We start from the raw sequence: 9,381 nt of genomic DNA on the forward strand, positions 1-9,381 counted from the left end.
CCCTTTCTCCTCTTATCAGACCCTTCTCTCCTCTTATCAGACCCTCCTTTCCTCTTATCAGACCCTTTTCCACTCTTATCAGACGCTCTCCTCTTATCAGACACTCCTCTCCTTTAATCAGACCCTCCTCTTATCAGACAGTAATCTCCTCTTATCAGACTCTCCTATCCTCTGATCAGACCCCTCTCTCCTTCTATTACATCTATCAGACCCTTCGCTCCTCTTATCAGACCCTCCTCTGCTCTTATCAAACCGTTTCTCCTCTTATTAGACCCTCCTCTTCTCTTATCAGACCCTTTCTCCCCTTATCAGACCCTCCTCTCCTCTTATCAGACCCCCCTCTCCTACTATCAGACCCTTCTCTCCTCTTACCAGACCCTCCTTATCAGACCCTCCTCATCTCAGACCCTTCACTTCTTATATCAGACCCTGTTCTCCTCTTATCAGACCCTTTCTCCCCCTATCAGACCCTCCTCTCCTCTTATCAGACCCTCCTTTCCTCTTATCAGACCCTCCTCTCCTCTTACCAGACCCTTTCTCCCCTTATCAGACCCTCCTTTCCTCTCATCAGACCCTCCTCTCCTCTTATCAGACCCTCCTCTCCTCTTATCAGACCCTCCTTTCCTCTTATCGGACCCTTCTCCCCTTATCAGAACCTCCTTTCCTCTTATCAGACCCTCCTCTCCTCTTACCAGACCCTTTCTCCCCTTATCAGACCCTCCTTTCCTCTTATCAGACCCTCCTCTCCTCTTATCAGACCCTCCTCTCCTCTTATCAGACCATTTTCCCCTTATCAGACCCTCCTTTCCTCTTATCAGACCCTCCTCTCCTCTTACCAGACCCTTTCTCCCCTTATCAGACCCTCCTTTCCTCTTATCAGACCCTCTTCTCCTCTTATCAGACTATTCTTCCCCCTTATCAGACCCTCCTCTCCTCTTATCAGACCCTCCTCTCCTCCTATCAGACCCTCCTCTGCTCTTATCAGACCCTTTTCTCCCCTTATCAGACCCTCCTCTCCTCTTATCAGACCCTCCTTTCCTCTTATCGGACCCTTTCTCCCCTTATCAGACCCTCCTCTCCTCTTATCAGACCGTCCTCTCCTCTTACCAGACCCTTTCTCCCCTTATCAGACCCTCCTCTCCTCTTATCAGACCCTCGTCTCCTCTCATCAGACCCTCCTTTCCTCTTATCGGACCCTTCTCCCCTTATCAGACCCTCCTTTCCTCTTATCAGACCCTCCTCTCCTCTTACCAGACCCTTTCTCCCCTTATCAGACCCTCCTTTCCTCTCATCAGACCCTCCTCTCCTCTTATCAGACCCTCCTCTCCTCTTATCGGACACTTTTCTCCTGCTATCAGACCTTTCTCTCCACCTACCAGACCCTCCTCCTATCGGACCCTTTTCTCCTCTTATCAGACCCTCTGCTCTTATCAGACCTTTTCTCCTCTTATCAGACCCTCTGCTCTTATCAGACCATTTTCTCCTCTTATCAGACCATTTTCTCCCCTTATCAGACCATCCTCTCTTCTTATCGGACCCTTTCTCCTCTTATCAGACCCTTCTCTCCTCTTATCAGACCCTCCTTTCCTCTTATCAGACCCTTTTCCACTCTTATCAGACGCTCTCCTCTTATCAGACACTCCTCTCCTTTAATCAGACCCTCCTCTTATCAGACAGTAATCTCCTCTTATCAGACTCTCCTATCCTCTGATCAGACCCCTCTCTCCTTCTATTACATCTATCAGACCCTTCGCTCCTCTTATCAGACCCTCCTCTGCTCTTATCAAACCGTTTCTCCTCTTATTAGACCCTCCTCTTCTCTTATCAGACCCTTTCTCCCCTTATCAGACCCTCCTCTCCTCTTATCAGACCCCCCTCTCCTACTATCAGACCCTTCTCTCCTCTTACCAGACCCTCCTTATCAGACCCTCCTCATCTCAGACCCTTCACTTCTTATATCAGACCCTGTTCTCCTCTTATCAGACCCTTTCTCCCCCTATCAGACCCTCCTCTCCTCTTATCAGACCCTCCTTTCCTCTTATCGGACCCTTCTCCCCTTATCAGACCCTCCTTTCCTCTTATCAGACTCTCCTCTTATCAGACCATCCTTCCCTCTCACCAGACCCTTTCTCCCCTTATCAGACCCTCCTTTCCTCTTATCAGACCCTCCTCTCCTCTTATCAGACCCTCCTCTCCTCTTATCAGACCCTTTCTCCCCTTATCAGACCCTCCTCTCCTCTTATCAGACCCCCCTCTCATACTATCAGACCTTTCTCTCCTCCTACCAGACCCTCCTCTCCTCTTATCAGACCCCCCTCTCCTACTATCAGACCCTTCTCTCCTCTTACCAGACCCTCCTTATCAGACCCTTCACTCCTTATATCAGACCCTTTTCTCCTCTTATCAGACCCTTTCTCCCCTTATCAGACCCTCCTCTCCTCTTATCAAACCCTCCTCTCCTCTTATCAGCCCCTCCTCTACTCCTAGCTGACCCTTCTCTCCTCTAATCAGACCCTTCTCTCCTCTTATCAGACCCTCCTCGTATCAGACCTTCCTCTCCTCTTATCAGCCCCTCCTCTACTCCTAGCTGACCCTTCTATACTCTAATCAGACCTTCCACTCTTCTTATCAGACCCTCTTCTTATCCGACCCTCCTCTCCTCTTTCCAGACCCTTCTCTCCTCTAATCAGACCCTCCTCTCCTCTAATCAGACCCTCCTCTCCTCTTATCAGACCCTCCTCCTATCAGACCCTCCTCTCCTCTTATCAGCCCCTCCTCTACTCCTAGCTGACCCTTCTCTCCTCTTATCAGACCCTTCTCCCCACTTATCAGACCCTGCTCTCCTCTGATCAGACCCTCCTCTCCTCTTATCAGCCCCTCCTCTACTCCTAGCTGACCCTTCTCCCCTCTTATCAGACCCTCCTCTCCTCTAATCAGACCCTTCTCTCCTCTTATCAGACCCTCCTCCTATCAGACCCTCCTCTCCTCTTATCAGCCCCTCCTCTACTCCTAGCTGACCCTTCTCTCCTCTTATCAGACCCTTCTCCCCACTTATCAGACCCTGCTCTCCTCTGATCAGACCCTCCTCTCCTCTTATCAGCCCCTCCTCTACTCCTAGCTGACCCTTCTCCCCTCTTATCAGACCCTCCTCTCCTCTTATCAGACATTCCTGTCATCAGACCCTTCTCTCCTTCAATTAGACACTCCTCTTATCAGAATCTTTTCCCCTACTATCAGACCTTTCTCTCCTCCTATCAAACCCTCCTCTCCTCTTATCAGCCCCTCCTCTACTCCTAGCTGACCCTTCTCTCCTCTAATCAGACCCTTCTCTCCTCTTATCAGACCCTCCTCGTATCAGACCTTCCTCTCCTCTTATCAGCCCCTCCTCTACTCCTAGCTGACCCTTCTCTCCTCTTATCAGATCCTTCTCCCCACTTATCAGACCCTGCTCTCCTCTTATCAGCTCCTCCTCTACTCCTAGTTGACCCTTCTCCCCTTTTATCAGACCCTCCTCTCCTCCAATCAGACCCTTCTCTCCTCTTATCAGACCCTCCTCCTCCCCCTCCTCTTTCTCTCTCTCTCTCTCTCTGTCTCTCTCTCTTTCAATACACGGCTCAGTAGCATAAAAGCTGCTATTGGCCTCTTTCTGCAGTAACATTATCAACACTCTCCATAAAATACACTGTACAGGAAAGCAGGTTGAGTGGTTCCTGGGTTTTGATTGAAGCCTATTTTTACACAAAAGTGGCAGCCTGATAAGTCAAAGGATCTGGCTCAAGATGTGTGTCTGTAAGCATGGAAGTGTGCATTTGTCAGAGATATACTGAAAGAGAACCTGTAAGGGAGGGGGAGAGATACTGATTGTGTTTGTGTGTGTCCAGGTGTGTGTTTCTGTGCTTCAAATGTATACTGGTGTGCGTGAGTGCTGTCACCACCATCGCCAATGGAAACCTGGCTGTCACCACGGACTACAGTGATTCCATGGATACCAGTGCCAAGCTAAGCCAGTCCTCTCAGCCATCCTACATGTCCCCACTTACAGTTACACACACTTTACCGGCTTGCCACTAAACTTGGATGGTTCATAATATTACTTTTGAACATCGGGCTGCCATCTTAATGTAGTAACTTCTTCTACTTATATTTGTCAACGTGTATTTTATTCTGAGAGCTGAGGGTCCATTAAGATGCAGTAGAAAGAGTGAAACTGAGAAAGGAAGCCGGCCTTTATACATGTCTAAAGATGTTGTTCCACTGAGTGATTCCATCTCTAGTTGTGGTCATTAGTGAGCTGGAATGAAGAGGAACAGAAATCACCTGGAAGCCCGGAGGAGTGATCAGGGTCTCTGCTGCCTGCCCCAGCTCACACTCCTCTCTGCACCCTTTACCAAGGGCCTTTTCATTAGGCACCAAACAGAAGACAATGGACTGAAACATGGAGGGGTTACTGTACATTTCTCTTTCACCAATGACGTCCATTATATAAGTCTGTAATTTCTTAGTCAGTGGAATGCATAAAGTAGGACTGAGATGTATCAGTCTTATGAAACCCTGTAATCAGACCTGAGTCGGACCATCTTGGATCCTGGTTGGTTGATATACTTTTCAGTCAACACTCGGGCCCTAGTCACATAGCTTCTCTGTTTGACACGTGAGTGTGTGTGTATAGGCCTGTATAGTGTGCATGTAGCCAAATTAAAAAAATACTACAGTTTACTATAGAATACTATAGTACTTAGTTTAGAATTATATGGTAAACTATAGTATATTGTAGAATACTATAATACACATGGTAGTATCCTTCAATCATGTGTAGTACTTACTATAGAATGTTGAAGCATACTGTAGAATATTATGGTATTTACAGTATTATCCACAACAAAAGTACTGTAGTAAATACTACAGTAATGTCCTTAAAAACACTACAGTCTGCAAAAACAACACTTTTTTACAAAAACACTATAGCGTATCCTACAGACCGCAAAAACACTACATTAATTACTATAGTATATACTACAGTTTTAATTTACTACAGGGCTAAAAGAGGAAGTCAGGTTGTGTGCAGTTGACCAATGAAGTGATCTTAATCACTTTCCCCTGGGAAAAGAGGGTCCATTTGAAACAGGATTATTAAGTTTGTTCAACCAGTTACTGATGTGTTGTGTAAAGGTGGAATAACCTCTGAGGAAGACGCTGAGATGAGATCTTGCTTCCTTTCACTTTGATTCACTGTCTGTTGTCTAAATGTAACTGTTAGATGAATTTAGTTCTTATGTGTTCATTAACCAATTCATTAACCAACCGATTCAGAATGATGATTATAATAAGATTCATACATTCATACAGTAACAGAGTAGTACTCTGTTTAGTTATAGTTCTAATTTAAATGTATACATCATTTAGTCGTTATTCATAAAAATACCATAACATATCCACCCTATGACTAAATATTATACATCCAATCACACCTTTATTTTTATTAGAATGTTAAAAAGCACACATCTATATTTATAAAAATATTAAAAAGCACACATCTATTTTTATTAAAACTATTTCTAGTTCTCCAAATTCAACCTAGCAAAGACCAGTATATGTATTTACATTGACTGTTCTAGGCCTATATCAGACTCTTCTTATCAGGATTTTCATTAAAAGCTTCATCAAAGAAACAGTCTAAACATCAAAACAAGAAAAAAACTAAACATTAGAAATGGTTTCATATAACACAGGCTCCTCGTATGTGAAGGAGCCAGATCCATCGGCTAGGTCTAGAGTCATGTATTCATCATTCCACTGGTCAGAGCTTGGAATCGGCCCGTATCTCACCATCTGTTGTGTCATGGATTTCTCCAGAGTTCTGGAAATGAGAACCTTTCACACTGGAATCATCCGCACAAAACTAACAGTCACACAGGTGAAAGTTAACCAAAACACAGTGATCATGACGTTTATTAATTTCCCAAACACACTATCAAACCAATTTCTTAGAGCATTATCTACCCCAGAGTTCTCTGCCAGGGCCTTGGTCACTGATCCGTCTGGAGCTGTGTCATTCTGGGACGAACCTCCCCCCACCCTTTTCAGCCAGTAACATATCCAAGGCTATTCCCATCAACCTAGTTGCAGCTGTTATCACCATAAGATGCTTGATTCCAACCCAGAACTCAACAGGTAACCCCTTTGGAACTCCAATGCTATCAATGTAAACTCTAGGGTCAAAATATCCTAACGGAGCACTCCTTCTCTCTCTTCGACCTGGCGCTGGGTAAGGGTGTTGAGCATGCCTACCTGCACTAGTGCACAACTACCGGTCCAATTGGTAGGCAGGTTAGGTCACAGTCTCACACCCCCACAAATCACCAGACATCCACTCCAGGCCTCTTCATCTGCCAGTCAAGTCCCTCATTGTCTTGTCGGTTGTAACATTCTCTGTCCTATTGCATGTTCTTACTTACCCTACGTCCCATCCGTGTGTGATGTAGCGAGCCATACAATAATACTGTCCTCCTGTAACTGTGAAAGGGGGAAGTCTGGATGTAATGGGCACATGGGGATATAGATAATGCAGACCAATGCAACTGTCACTGTCTGTCTTCCCTGCCCTCATGAACAGCTTTACCATACAGGCCATTCCCCTGGGTGCATCAATTCCATCAAATGGAGGTTTTGCTGTGGCGCAGGCCTAACATTCTTCTTTCGCTACTGATCTGGCTTTATACTGAATCCATTCTAGAATCCCCATAACCCGTTTCCACCTCAATCACTTCCTTAAGATCTTTCGTCTGCACTATCCTCACCGGCCCTTGGCTCAGACCAATCTGCACTCCTGTAAAGCTCCACCCCCTCCCAGAGAACATATCATCAGCCAGAGGCCAGCCCAGACTCACTTCTATGAACCCTCACAGTGGGGAAAAGACTGGATCAGGGAATCTTCATTAGAGAGATGACCCCTGAAACCTATTGGTTTCAGTTCTCCTCTCTAACACTGTGATTGTTCTACAGTGTCAGTGTGTCTTACCCTTTTGCAGTGTGTGATATGAACCCAGGTAGCTCTTTCAGCTATTCTCATTCTCATTCTCATCATCTTGGACATACAGGTTTGCTTACCAAACAGTTTCTAATTTATTCTATCTGATTATATGTTCAACTTTTATGCCTACTTGTTAGCTAGAATTTTTTGTATTTTTAACATTTGTTTATTATCCAATAGGCCACAAAGTGTCCTATCCTAGGCCCCCCTAGGCCCCGTTCTATCCTAGGCCACAACTACCCATCCCCCCCTTTGAAACCTGGCTCCGCCCAGGTAAAAACCTTGCCGCATCTCTAAACAATGACTTAGGTAAGATTAGTAAATTATCCTTATGTCTGACATTATCATGTTGTAGCGCCCCTTTCATTCTCCACATATCCAATTCTCCCTTGGGCGTCCGTTCAGGTCTATCCTGTATCAATTCTCTGTCAAGTGTCTTGTCTACTTTAAGAGTTATCTGTGCTGCTTTGTATGTTCTTAGATGTACAGTGGGGCAAAAAAAGTATTTAGTATTTAGTTTATTGTGCAAGTTCTCCCACTTAAAAAGATGATAGAGGCCTGTAATTCATCATAGGTACACTTCAACTATGACAGACAAAATGAGAAAAAGAAATCCAGAAAATCACATTGTAGGATTTTTAATGACTTTTTTTGCAAATTATGGTGGAAAATAAGTATTTGGTCAATAACAAAAGTTTATCTCAATACTTTGTTATATACCCTTTGTTGGCAATGACAGAGGTCAAACGTTTTCTGTAAGTCTTCACAAGGTTTTCACACACTGTTGCTGGTATTTTGGCCCATTCCTCCATGCAGATTTCCTCTAGAGCAGTGATGTTTTGGGGCTGTTTCTGGGGAACACGGACTTTCAACTCCCTCCAAAGATTTTCTATGGGGTTGAGATCTGGAGACTGGCTAGGCCACTCCAGGACCTTGAAATGCTTCTTACGAAGCCACTCCTTCGTTGCCCGGGCGGTGTGTTTGGGATCATTGTCATGCTGAAAGACCCAGCCACGTTTCATCTTCAATGCCCTTGCTGATGAAAGGAGGTTTTCACTCAAAATCTCACGATACATGGCCCCATTCAGTCTTTCCTTTACACGGATCAGTCTTCCTGGTCCCTTTGCAGAAAAACAGCCCCAAAGCATGATGTTTCCACCCCCATGCTTCACAGTAGGTATGGTGTTCTTTGGATGCAACTCAGCATTCTTTGTCCTCCAAACACGACGAGTTGAGTTTTTACCAAAAAGTTATATTTTGGTTTCATCTGACCATATGACATTCTCCCAATCTTCTTCTGGATCATCCAAATGCCCTCTAGCAAACTTCAGATGGGCTTGGACATGTACTGGCTTAAGCAGGGGGACACGTCTGGAACTGCAGGATTTGAGTCCCTGGCGGCGTAGTGTGTTACTGATGGTAGGCTTTGTTACTTTGGTCCCAGCTCTCTGCAGGTCATTCACTAGGTCCCCCCGTGTGGTTCTGGGATTCTTGCGTAGAGCCCCAGATCGAGGGAGATTATCAGTGGTCTTGTATGTCTTCCATTTCCTAATAATTGCTCCCACAGTTGATTTCTTCAACCCAAGCTGCTTACCTATTGCAGATTCAGTCTTCCCAGCCTGGTGCAGGTCTACAATTTTGTTTCTGGTGTCCTTTGACAGCTCTTTGGTCTTGGCCAAAGTGGAGTTTTGGAGTGTGACTGTTTGAGGTTGTGGACAGGCGTCTTTTATACTGATAACAAGTTAAAAAACAGGTGTTAAGACCCGCACTGGAGCCGCCACCGACACTAGTCACCCCCCTAACCCTCCCCATCTGGTTTCAGGTTTTGCGGCCAGAGTTTGCACCTTTGGTGGGGAATGATGGGGGGGTACTTTCACGCCCTGACCATAGAGAGCCCTCTGGGTTTTAGGTCAGGGCGTGACTAGGGGCATTTTCTAGTATTTGTATTTCTATATTTGTTTTTGTGTATGGTTCCCAATTAGAGGCAGCTGATTATCGTTGTCTCTAATTGGGGATCATACTTCAGTTGTCCTTTGTTCCCACCTGTTTTGTGGGATATTGTTTTGTGTGTGTGCATGTTGCACCATGGCTTTCACGTTCGTTGTTATGTTGATTGTTTTTGTAGTTTCACGGTGTGATAAAGTATGTGCTGCGCCTTGGTCCGTTCACGCTGCGCCTTGGTCCGTTCCTATCGACGATCGTGACACATGGCCAGTTCATACTATAATGACAAGGCGAGATGCCAATGCAGACACCGGAGGCAGATGGTTCGAGTCTCTGATATTTATTGAAAAAGAAGGTGCAGGCAAGAATCAGGTCAAATCAAATTAAATGTTATTAGTCAAATGCTC

Source organism: Oncorhynchus mykiss, chromosome 14 (assembly GCF_057628025.1).
Source record: "Oncorhynchus mykiss isolate SJ-2025 chromosome 14, ASM5762802v1, whole genome shotgun sequence".
NCBI lineage: Eukaryota > Metazoa > Chordata > Actinopteri > Salmoniformes > Salmonidae > Oncorhynchus > Oncorhynchus mykiss.